This window comes from Gorilla gorilla, chromosome 4, assembly GCF_029281585.2.
Source record: "Gorilla gorilla gorilla isolate KB3781 chromosome 4, NHGRI_mGorGor1-v2.1_pri, whole genome shotgun sequence".
In the NCBI taxonomy this organism is placed as follows: Eukaryota; Metazoa; Chordata; class Mammalia; order Primates; family Hominidae; genus Gorilla; species Gorilla gorilla.
The window spans coordinates 76,272,857-76,285,074 of NC_073228.2; positions in this window are offsets into that span (position 1 = coordinate 76,272,857).

Below are 12,218 nucleotides of genomic sequence, written 5' to 3' on the forward strand. Positions count from 1 at the left end.
GAGACACTCCGTTTGTAAAGTCTGCAAGTGGATATTTGGACGTCTTTGAGGATTTCGCTGGAAACGGGATATCTGCATATAACGCTAGACAGAAGAGTTCTCAGAAACTTCTTTGGGCTGCGTGTGTTCAACTCAGAGAGTTGAACCTTCCATTAGACAGAGCAAATTTGAAACCTTCTTTTTGTGGAATTTGCAAGTGGAGATTTCAAGCGCATAAGGGCCAACGGTAGAAAAGGAAATATCTTCGTATAAAAATAAGAGAGAATCACTCTCAGCAAACACTTGGTCATGTGTGCGTTCCACTCACCGAGTTTAACCTTTATTTTCATAGAGCAGTTTGGAAACACTCTCTTTGCAAAGTCTGCAAGTGGATATTTGGACCTCTTTGAGGATTTCGTTGGAAACGGGATTTCTGCATATAATGCTAGACAAAAGAATTCTCAGTAACTTTTTTGGGCTGTGTGTGTTCATCTCACAGACTTGAACCTTCCTTTACACAGAGCAGATTTCAAACCCTCTTTTTGTGGAATTTGCAAGTGAAGATTTCAAGCGATTTGGGGCCAATGGTAGTAAAGGAAATATCTTCGTATAAAAACCAAAGAGAATCATTCTCAGCAACCACTTGGTGATGTGTGCGTTCCACTCACAGAGTTTAACCTTTCTTTTCATAAAACAGCTTGGAAACACTCTGTTTGTAAAGTCTGCAAGTGGATATTTGGACCTCGTGGAGGATTTCGTTGGAAACGGGATTTCAGCATATAATGCTAGACAGAAGAATTCTCAGTAACTTCTTTGGACTGTGTGTGTTCAACTCAGAGAGCTGAACCTTCCTTTAGACAGAGCAGATTTGAAACCGTCTTTTTGTGGAATTTGCAAGTGGAGATTTCAAGTGCTTCGGGGCCAACGGTAGAAAAGCAAATATCTTCGTAAAAAACTAGAGAGAATCATGCTCAGCAACCACTTGGTGATGTGTGCGTTCCACTCACAGAGTTTAACCTTTCTTTTCATTGAGCAGTTTGGAAGCACTCTGTCTGTAAACTCTGCAAGTGGATATTTGTCCCTCTTTGAGAATTTCGTTTGAAACGGGATTTCTGCATATATCGCTAGACAGAAGAATTCTCAGTAACTTCTTTGGGCTGTGTGTGTTCAACTCAGAGAGTTGAACCTTCCTTTAGACAGAGCAGATTTGAAACCCTCTTTTTGTGGAATTTGCAAGTGGAGATTTCAAGCGCCTTGGGGCCAACGGTAGAAAGGGAAATATCTTCGTATAAAAACTGGAGACAATTATGCTCAGCAACCACTTGGTGATGTGTGCGTTCCACTCACAGAGTTTAACCTTTCTTTTCATAGAGCAGTTTGGAAGCACTCTGTCCGTAAAGTCTGCAAGTGGATATTTGTACCTCTTTGAGGATTTCGTTGGAAACGGGATTTCTGCATATAACGCTAGACAGAAGAATTCTCAGTAACTTCTTTGGGCTGCGTGTGTTCATCTCACAGTGTTGAACCTTCCTTTATACAGAGCAGATTTGAAACCCTCTTTTTGTATAATTTGCAAGTGGAGATTTCAAGTGCTTTGGGGCTAACCGTAGAAAAGGAAATATCTTCGTATAAAAACTGGAGAGAATCATTCTCAGCAACCACTTGGTGATGTATGCATTCCACTCACAGAGTTTAACCTTTCTTTTCATAGAGCAGTTTGGAAACACTCTGTTATTAAGTCTGCAAGTGCATATTAGGACCACCTTGAGGATTTCGCTGGTAATGCGATTTCTGCATATAACGCTGGGGAGAAGAATTCTCAGTAACTTCTTTGGGCTGTGTGTGTTCAACTCACAGAGTTGAACCTTCCTTTAGACAGAGCAGATTTGAAACACTCTTTTCCTGGAATTTGCAAGTGGAGATTTCAAGCGCCTTGGGGCCAACGGTAGAAAGTGAAATATCTTCGTATAAAAACTGGAGACAATCACGCTCAGCAACCACTTGGTGATGTGTGCGTTCCACTCACAGAGTTTAACCTTTCTTTTCATAGAGCAGTTTGGAAGCACTCTGTCTGTAAAGTCTGCAAGTGGATATTTGTACCTCTTTGAGGATTTCGTTGGAAACGGGATTTCTGCATATAACGCTAGACAGAAGAATTCTCAGTAACTTCATTTTTGCTGCGTGTGTTCAACTCACAGAGTTGAACCTTCCTTTAGACAGAGCAGATTTGAAATCCTCTTTTTGTGGAATTTGCAATTGGAGATTTCTAGCGCTTTGGGGCCAACGGTAGAAAAGGAAATATCTTCGTATAAAAACTAGAGAGGATCATTCTCAGCAACCACTTGGTGATGTGTGCGTTCCACTCACAGAGTTTAACATTTCTTTTCATAGAGCAGTTTGGAAACACTCTGTTTGAAAAGTCTGCAAGTGGATATTTGGACCTCCTTGAGGATTTCGTTGGAAACGGGATTTCTGCATATAATGCTAGACAGAAGAATTCTCAGTAACTTCTTTGGGCTGCGTGTGTTCAACTCACAGAGTTGAACCTTCCTTTAGACAGAGCACATTTGAAACCCTCTTTTTGTGGAATTTGCAAGTGGACATTTCAAGCGCTTTGGGGCCAACGGTAGAAAAGGAAATATCTTCGTATAAAAAGTAGAGAGAATCATTCTCAGCAACCACTTGGTGATGTGTGCGTTCCACTCTCAGAGTTTAACCTTTCTTTTCATAGAGCAGTTTGGAAACACTCTGTTTGCAATGTCTGCAAGTGGATATTTGGACCTCTTTGTGGATTTCGCTGGAAGCGGGATTTCTGCATAAAATGCTAGACAGAAGAATTCTCAGTAACTTCTTTGGGCTGCGTGTGTTCAACTCACAGAGTTGAACCTTCCTTTACACAGAGCAGATTTGAAACCCTTTTTTTGTGGGGCTTGCAGGTGGAGATTTCAAGCGCTTTGGGGCCTATGGAAGAAAAGGAAATATCTTCGTATAAAAACTAGAGAGAATCACTGTTAGCAACCACTTGGTGATGTGTGCGTTCCACTCACAGGGTTTAACTTTTCTTTTCATAGAGCAGTTTGGAAACACTCTGCTGGTAAAGTCTGCAAGTGCATATTTGGACCTCTTTCAGGATTTCGTTGGAAACGGGATTTCTGCATATAATTCTAGACAAAAGAATTCTCAGTAACTTCTTTGGGCTGTGTGTGTTCAACTCACAGAGTTGAACCTTCCTTTACATAGAGCAGATTTGAAACCCTCTTTTTGTGGAATTTGCAAGTGGATATTTCAATCAATTTGGGGCCAACGGTAGAAAAGGAAATATCTTCGTATAAAAACTAGAGAGAATCATTCTCAGCAACCACTTGCTGATGTGTGCATTCCACTCACAGAGTTTAACCTTTCTTTTCATAGAACAGCTTGGAAACACTCTGTTTGTAAAGTCGGCACGTGGATATTTGGACCTCGTGGAGGATTTCGTTGGAAACGGGATTTCTGCATATAATGCTAGGCAGAAGAATTCTCAGTAACTTCTTTCGGCTGCGTGTGTTCAACTCACAGAGTTGAACCTTCCTTTAGACAGAGCAGATTTGAAACCGTCTTTTTGCGGAATTTGCAAGTGGAGATTTCAAGCGCTTTGGGGCCAACGGAAGAAAAGGAATTATCTTCATAAAAAACTAGAGAGAATCATTCTCAGCAACCACTTGGTGATGTGTGCATTCCACTCAAAGAGTTTAACCTTTCTTTTCATAGAGCAGTTTGGAAACACTCTGTTTGTAATGTCTGCAAGTGGATATTTGGACCTCTCTGGGGATTTCGTTGGAAACGGGATTTCTGCATATAACGCTAGACAGAAGAATTCTCAGTAACTTCTTTGGACTGCGTGTGTTCAACTCACAGAGTTGAACCTTCCTTTACACAGAGCAGATTTGAAACCCTCTTTTTGTGGGATTTGCAAGTGGAGATTTCAAGCGCTTTGAGGCCTATGGTAGAAATGGAAATATCTGCGTATAAAAACTAGAGAGAATCATTCTCAGCAACCACTTGGTGATGTGTGCGTTTGAATCACAGAGTTTAACCTTTCTTTTCATAGAGCAGTCTGGAGACACTCCGTTTGTAAAGTCTGCAAGTGGATATTTGTACCTCTTTGAGGATTTCGCTGGATACGGTATATCTGCATATAACGCTAGACAGAAGAATTCTCAGTAACTACTTTGGTCTGCGTGTGTTCAACTCACAGAGTTGAACCTTCCATTAGACAGAGCAAATTTGAAACCTTCTTTTTGTGGAATTTGCAAGTGGAGATTTCAAGCGCATAGGGGCCAACGGTAGAAATGGAAATATCTTCGTATAAAAACTAGAGAGAATCACTCTCAGCGAACACTTGGTCATGTGTGCATTCCACTCACAGAGTTTAACCTTTCTTTTAATAGAGCAGTTTGGAAACACTCTGTTTGTAAAGTCTGCAAGTGGATATTTGGACCTCTTTGAGGATTTCATTGGAAAAGGGATTTCTGCATATAACGCTAGACAGAAGAATTCTCAGTAACTTCTTTGGGCAGCGTGTGTTCAACTCACAGAGTTGAACCTTCCTTTAGACAGAGCAGATTTGAAACCCTCTTTTTGTGGAATTTGTAATTGGAGATTTAAAGCGCTTCGGGGACAACGGTAGAAAAGGAAATATCATCGTAGAAAAACTAGAGGGAATCATTTTCAGCAACCACTTGGTCATGTTTACGTTCCACTCACAGAGTTTAACCTTTCTTTTAATAGAACTGCTTTTAAACACTCTGTTTGTAAAGTCTGCAAGTGGATATTCGGACCTTACTGAGGATTTCGCTGGAAACGGGATTTCTGCAAATAACGCTAGACAGAAGAATTCTCAGTAACTTCTTTGGGCTGCATGTGTTCAACTCACAGAGTTGAACCTTCCTTTAGACAGAGCAGATTTGAAACCGTGTTTTTGTGGTATTTGCAAGTGGAGATTTCAAGCGCTTTGGGTCCAACGGTAGAAAAGGAAATATCTTCGTAAAAAACTAGAGAGAATCATTCTCAGCAACCACTTGGAGATGTGTGCGTTCCACTCACAGAATTTAACCTTTCTTTTCATAGAGCAGTTTGGAAACACTCTGTTTGAAATGTCTGCAAGTGGATATTTGGACCTCTCTGGGGATTTCTTTGGAAAAGGGATTTCTGCATATAACGCTAGACAGAAGAGTTCTCAGTAACTTCTTGGGGCTGCGTGTGTTGAACTCACATAGTTGAACCTTCCTTTACACAGAGCAGATTTGAAACCCTCTTTTTGTGGGATTTGCAAGTGGAGATTTCAAGCGCTTTGAGGCCTATGGTAGAAATGGAAATATCTGCGTATAAAAACTAGAGAGAATCATTCTCAGGAACCACTTGGTGATGTGTGCATTTGAATTACAGAGTTTAACCTTTCTTTTCATAGAGCAGTTTGGAAACACTCTGCTGGTAAAGTCTGCAAGTGCATATTTGGACCTCTTTGAGGATTTCGTTGGAAACGGGATTTCTGCATATAATTCTAGACAAAAGAATTCTCAGTAACTTCTTTGGGCTGTGTGTATTCAACTCACAGAGATGAAGTTTCCTTTACATAGAGCAGATTTGAAACCCTCTTTTTGTGGTATTTGCAAGTGGAGATTTCAAGCGATTAGGGGCCAACGGTAGAAAAGGAAATATCTTCGTATAAAAACTAGAGAGAATCATTCTCAGCAACCACTTGGTGATGTGTGCATTCCACTCACAGAGTTTAACCTTTCTTTTCATAGAACAGCTTGGAAACACTCTGTTTGTAAAGTCTCCACGTGAATATTTGGACCTCTTTGAGGATTTCGTTGGAAACGGGATTTCTGAATATAACGCTGGACAGAAGATTTCTCAGTAACTTCTTTGGGCTGCGTGTGTTCAACTCACAGAGTTGAACCTTCCTTTAGAGAGAGCAGATTTGAAACCCTCTTTTTGTGGAATTTGCAAGTGGAGATTTCAAGCGCCTTGGGGCCAACGGTTGATAGGGAAATATCTTCGTATAAAAACTGGAGACAATCATGCTCAGCAACCACTTCGTGATGTGTGCGTTCCACTCACAGAGTTTAACCTTTCTTTTCATAGAGCATTTTGGAAGCACTCAGTCCGTAAAGTCTGCAAGTGTATATTTGTACGTCTTTGAGGATTTCGTTGGAAACGGGATTACAGCTTATAACGCTAGACAGAAGAATTCTCAGTAACTTCTTTGGGCTGTGTGTGTTCAACTCACAGAGTTGAACGTTCCTTTAGACAGAGCAGATTTGACACCCTCTTTTTGTGGAATTTGCAAGTGGAGATTTCAAGCGCTTTGGGGCCAACGGTAGAAAAGGAAATATCTTCGCATAAAAACTAGAATGAATCATTCTCAGCAACCACTTGGTGATGTGTGCGTTCCACTCACAGAGTTTAACCTTTCTTTTCACAGAGCAGTTTGGAAACACTCTGTTGGTAAAGTCTGCAAGTGCATATTTGGACCTCTTTGAGGATTGCGTTGGAAAGGGGATTTCTGCATATAATGCTAGACAGAAGAATTCTCAGTAACTTTTTGAGCTGCGTGTGTTCAACTCACAGAGTTGAACCTTCCTTTACACAGAGCAGATTTGAAACCCTCTTTTTGTGGGATTTGCAAGTGGAGATTTCAAGCGCTTTGAGGCCTATGGTAGAAAAGGAAATATCTGCGTATAAAAACTAGAGAGAATCATTCTCAGCAACCACTTGGTGATGTGTGCTTTCGATTCACAGAGTTTAACCTTTCTTTTCGTAGAGCAGTCTGGAGACACTCCGTTTGTAAAGTCTGCAAGTGGATATTTGGACCTCTTTGAGGATTTCGCTGGAAACGGGATATCTGCATATAACGCTAGACAGAAGAATTCTCAGTAACTTCTTTGGGCTGCGTGTGTTCAACTCACAGAGTTGAACCTTCCATTAGAAAGAGCAAATTTGAAACCTTCTTTTTGTGGAATTTGCAAGTGGAGATTTCAAGCGCCTAGGGGCCAACGGTAGAAAAGGAAATATCTTCGTATAAAAACTAGAGAGAATCACTCTCAGCAAACACTTGGTGATGTGTGCGTTCCACTCACAGAGTTTAACCTTTCTTTTCACAGAGCAGTTTGGAAACACTCTGTTGGTAAAGTCTGCAAGTGCATATTTGGACCTCTTTGAGGATTGCGTTGGAAGGGGGATTTCTGCATATAATGCTAGACAGAAGAATTCTCAGTAACTTTTTGAGCTGCGTGTGTTCAACTCACAGAGTTGAACCTTCCTTTACACAGAGCAGATTTGAAACCCTCTTTTTGTGGGATTTGCAAGTGGAGATTTCAAGCGCTTTGAGGCCTATGGTAGAAAAGGAAATATCTGCGTATAAAAACTAGAGAGAATCATTCTCAGCAACCACTTGGTGATGTGTGCTTTCGATTCACAGAGTTTAACCTTTCTTTTCGTAGAGCAGTCTGGAGACACTCCGTTTGTAAAGTCTGCAAGTGGATATTTGGACCTCTTTGAGGATTTCGCTGGAAACGGGATATCTGCATATAACGCTAGACAGAAGAATTCTCAGTAACTTCTTTGGGCTGCGTGTGTTCAACTCACAGAGTTGAACCTTCCATTAGACAGAGCAAATTTGAAACCTTCTTTTTGTGGAATTTGCAAGTGGAGATTTCAAGCGCATAGGGGCCAACGGTAGAAAAGGAAATATCTTCGTATAAAAACTAGAGAGAATCACTCTCAGCAAACACTTGGTGATGTGTGCGTTCCACTCACAGAGTTTAACCTTTCTTTTAATAGAGCAGTTTGGAAACACTCTGTTTGTAAAGTCTGCATGTGGATATTTGGACCTCTTTGAGGATTCCGTTGCAAACGGGATTTCTGCATATAACGCTGGACAGAAGAATTCTCAGTAACTTCTTTGGGCTGCGTGTGTTCAACTCACAGAGTTGAACCTTCCTTTAGACAGAGCAGATTTGAAACCCTCTTTTTGTGGAATTTGCAAGTGGAGATTTCAAGCGCCTTGGGGCCAACGGTAGAAAGGGAAATATCTTCGTATAAAAACTGGAGACAATCATGCTCAGCAACCACTTGGTGATGTGTGCGTTCCACTCACAGAGTTTAACCTTTCTTTTCATAGAGCAGTTTGGAAGCACTCTGTCCGTAAAGTCTGCAACTGGATATTTGTACCTCTTTGAGGATTTCGTTGGAAACGGGATTACTGCATATAACGCTAGACAGAAGAATTCTCAGTAACTTCTTTGGGCTGCGTGTGTTCAACTCACAGAGTTGAACCTTCCTTTAGACAGAGCAGATTTGAAACCCTCTTTTTGTGGAATTTGCAAGTGGAGATTTCAAGCGATTTTCGGCGAACCGTAGAAAAGGAAATATCTTCTTATAAAAACTAGAGAGAATCATTCTCAGCAACCACTTGGTGATGTGTGCGTCCCACTCACAGAGTTTAACTTTTCTTTTCATAGAGCAGTTTGGAAACACTCTGTTTGTAAAGTCTGCAAGTGGATATTTGGACCTCTTTGAGGATTTCGTTGGAAACGGGATTTCTGCATATAACGAAGACAGAAGAATTCTCAGTAACTTCTTTGGGCTGCGTGTGTTCAACTCACAGAGTTGAAACTTCCTTTAGACAGAGCAGATTTGAAACCCCTCTCTTTGTGGAATTTGCAAGTGGAGATTTCAAGCGCTTTGGGGCCAACGGTAGAAAAGGAAATATCTTCGTGTAAAAACTAGAGAGAATCATTCTCAGCAACCACTTTGGGATTTATGCGTTCCACTAACAGAGTTTAACCTTTCTTTTCATAGAGCAGTTTGGAAACACTCTATTTGTAAAGTCTGCAACTGGATATTTGGACCTCCTTGAGGATATCGTTGGAAACGAGATTTCTGCATATAACGCTAGACAGAAGAATTCTCAGTAACTTTTTGGGCTACATGTGTTCAACTCACAGAGTTGAACCTTCCTTTAGACAGAGCAGATTTGAAAGCCTCTTTTTGTGGAATTTGCAATTGGAGATTTCACGCGCTTTGGGGCCAACTGTAGAAAATTAAATATCTTCGAATAAAAACTAGAGAGAATCATTCTCAGCAACCACTTGGTGATGTGTGTGTTCCACTCACAGAGTTTAACCTTTCTTTTCATAGAGCAGTTTGGAAACAATCTGTTTGTAAGTCTGCAAGTGGATATTTGGACCTCTTTGAGGATTTCGTTGGAAACGGGATTTCTGCATATAACGCTAGACAGAAGAATTCTCAGTAACTTATTTGGGCTGCGTGTGTTCAACTCACAGAGTTGAACCTTCCTTTAGACAGAGCAGATTTGAAACCATCTTTTTGTGGAATTTGCAAGTGGAGATTTCAAGCGCTTTGGGGACAACGGTAGAAATGGAAATATCTTCGTATATAAACTAGAGAGAATCATTCTCAGCAACCCCTTGGTGATGTGTGCGTTCCACTCACAGAGTTTAAGCTTTCTTTTCGTATAGCAGTTTGGAAACACTCTGTTTGTAGTCTGCAAGTGGATATTTGGACCTCTTAGAGGATTTCGTTGGAAACGGGATTTCTGCATAAAACGCTAGATAGAAGAATTCTCAGTAACTTCTTTGGGCTGCGTGTGTTCAACTCACAGAGTTGAACCTTCCTTTAGAAAGAGGAGATTATAAACCATCTTTTTGTGTAATTTGCAAGTGGAGATTACAAGCGCTTTGGGGCCAACGGTAGAAAAGGAAAAATCTTCGTATAAAAACTAGAGAGAATCATTCTCAGCAACCACTTTGGGATGTATGCGTTCCACTCACAGAGTTTAGCCTTTCTTTTCATAGAGCAGATTGCAAACATTCTGTTTGTAAAGAGTGCAAGTGGATATTTGGACCTCTTAGAGGTATTCGTTTGAAACGGTATTTCTGCATATAACGCTAGTCAGAAGAATTCTCAGTAACTTCTATGGGCTGCGTGTGTTTAACTCACAGAGTTGAACCTTCCTTTACACAGAGCAGATTTGAAACCCTCTTTTTGTGGAATTTGCAAGTGGAGATTTCAAGCGCTTTGGGGCCAACGGTAGAAAGGGAAATATCTTCGTGTAAAAACTAGAGAGAATCATTCTCAGCAACCACTTGGTGATGTGTGCGTTCCACTCACAGAGTTTAACCTTTCTTTTCATAGAGCAGTTTGGAAACACTCTGTATGTACAGTCTTCAAGTGGATATTTGGACCTCTATGAGGATTTCGTTGGACTTTCTTTTCATAGAGCAGTTTGGAAATACTCTGTAAAGTCTGCAAGTGGATATTTGGACCTCTTTGAGGATATCGTTGGAAATGAGATTTCTGCATATAAGCCTAGACAGAAGAATTTTCAGTAACTTCTTTGGGCTGCGTGTTTTCAACTCACAGAGTTGAACCTTCCTTTAGACAGAGCGGATGTGAAAACCTCTTTTTGTGGAATTTGCAAGTGGAAAGTTCAAGCAATTAGGGGCCAACGGTAGAAAAGGAAATATCTTCATATAAGAATTAGAGAGAATCATTCTGAGCAACCACTTGGAGATGTGTGCGTTTCACTCACAGAGTTTAACCTTTCTTTTCATAGAGCAGTTTGGAAACACACTGTATGTAAAGTCTGCAAGTGGATATTTGGACCTCTTTGAGTATATCGTTGGAAAAGGTATTTCTGCATATAACGCTAGACTGAAGAATTCTCAGTAACTTCTTTGGGCTGTGTGTGTTCATCTCACAGTGTTGAACCTTCCTTTAGACAGATCAGAGTTGAAACCCTCTTTTTGTGGAATTTGCAAGTGGAGATTTCAAGCGCTTTGGGGCCAACGGTAGAAAGGGAAATATCTTCGTGTAAAAACTAGAGAGAATCATTCTCAGCAACCACTTGGTGATGTGTGCGTTCCACTCACAGAGTTTAACCTTTCTTTTCATAGAGCAGTTTGGAAACACTCTGTATGTACAGTCTTCAAGTGGATATTTGGACCTCTTTGAGGATTTCGTTGGACTTTCTTTTCATAGAGCAGTTTGGAAATACTCTGTAAAGTCTGCAAGTGGATATTTGGACCTCTTTGAGGATATCGTTGGAAATGAGATTTCTGCATATAAGCCTAGACAGAAGAATTTTCAGTAACTTCTTTGGGCTGCGTGTTTTCAACTCACAGAGTTGAACCTTCCTTTAGACAGAGCGGATGTGAAAACCTCTTTTTGTGGAATTTGCAAGTGGAAAGTTCAAGCAATTAGGGGCCAACGGTAGAAAAGGAAATATCTTCATATAAGAATTAGAGAGAATCATTCTGAGCAACCACTTGGAGATGTGTGCGTTTCACTCACAGAGTTTAACCTTTCTTTTCATAGAGCAGTTTGGAAACACACTGTATGTAAAGTCTGCAAGTGGATATTTGGACCTCTTTGAGTATATCGTTGGAAAAGGTATTTCTGCATATAACGCTAGACTGAAGAATTCTCAGTAACTTCTTTGGGCTGTGTGTGTTCATCTCACAGTGTTGAACCTTCCTTTAGACAGATCAGAGTTGAAACCCTCTTTTTGTGGAATTTGCAAGTGGAGATTTCAAGGGCTTTGGGGCTAACGGTAGAAAAGGAAATATCTTCGTATAAAAACTGGAGACAATCATGCTCAGCAACTACTTGGTGATGTGTGCGTTCCACTCACAGAGTTTAACCTTTCTTGTCATAGAGCAGTTTGGAAGCACTCTGTCTGTAAAGTCTGCAAGTGGATATTTGTACCTCTTTGAGGATTTCGTTGGAAACGGGATTTCTGCATATAACGCTAGACAGAAGAATTCTCAGTAACTTCTTTGGGCTGCGTGTGTTCAACTCACAGAGTTGAACCTTCCTTTAGAGAGAGAAGATTTGAAACCCTCTTTTTGTGTAATTTGCAAGTGGAGAGTTCAAGCGCTTTGAGGCCTATGGTAGAAAAGGAAATATCTGCGTATAAAAAGTAGAGAGAATCATTCTTAGCAACCACTTGGTGACGTGTGCGTTCTACTCACCGAGTTTAACCTTTCTTTTCATAGAGCAGTTTGGAAACACTCTGCTGGTAAAGTCTGCAAGTGGATATTTGGACCTCTTTGAGGATTTCGTTGGAAACGGGATTTCTGCATATAATGCTAGAAAAAGAATTCTCAGTAACTTTTTTGGGCTGTGTCTGTTCATCTCAGAGAGTTGAACCTTCCATTATACAGAGCAGA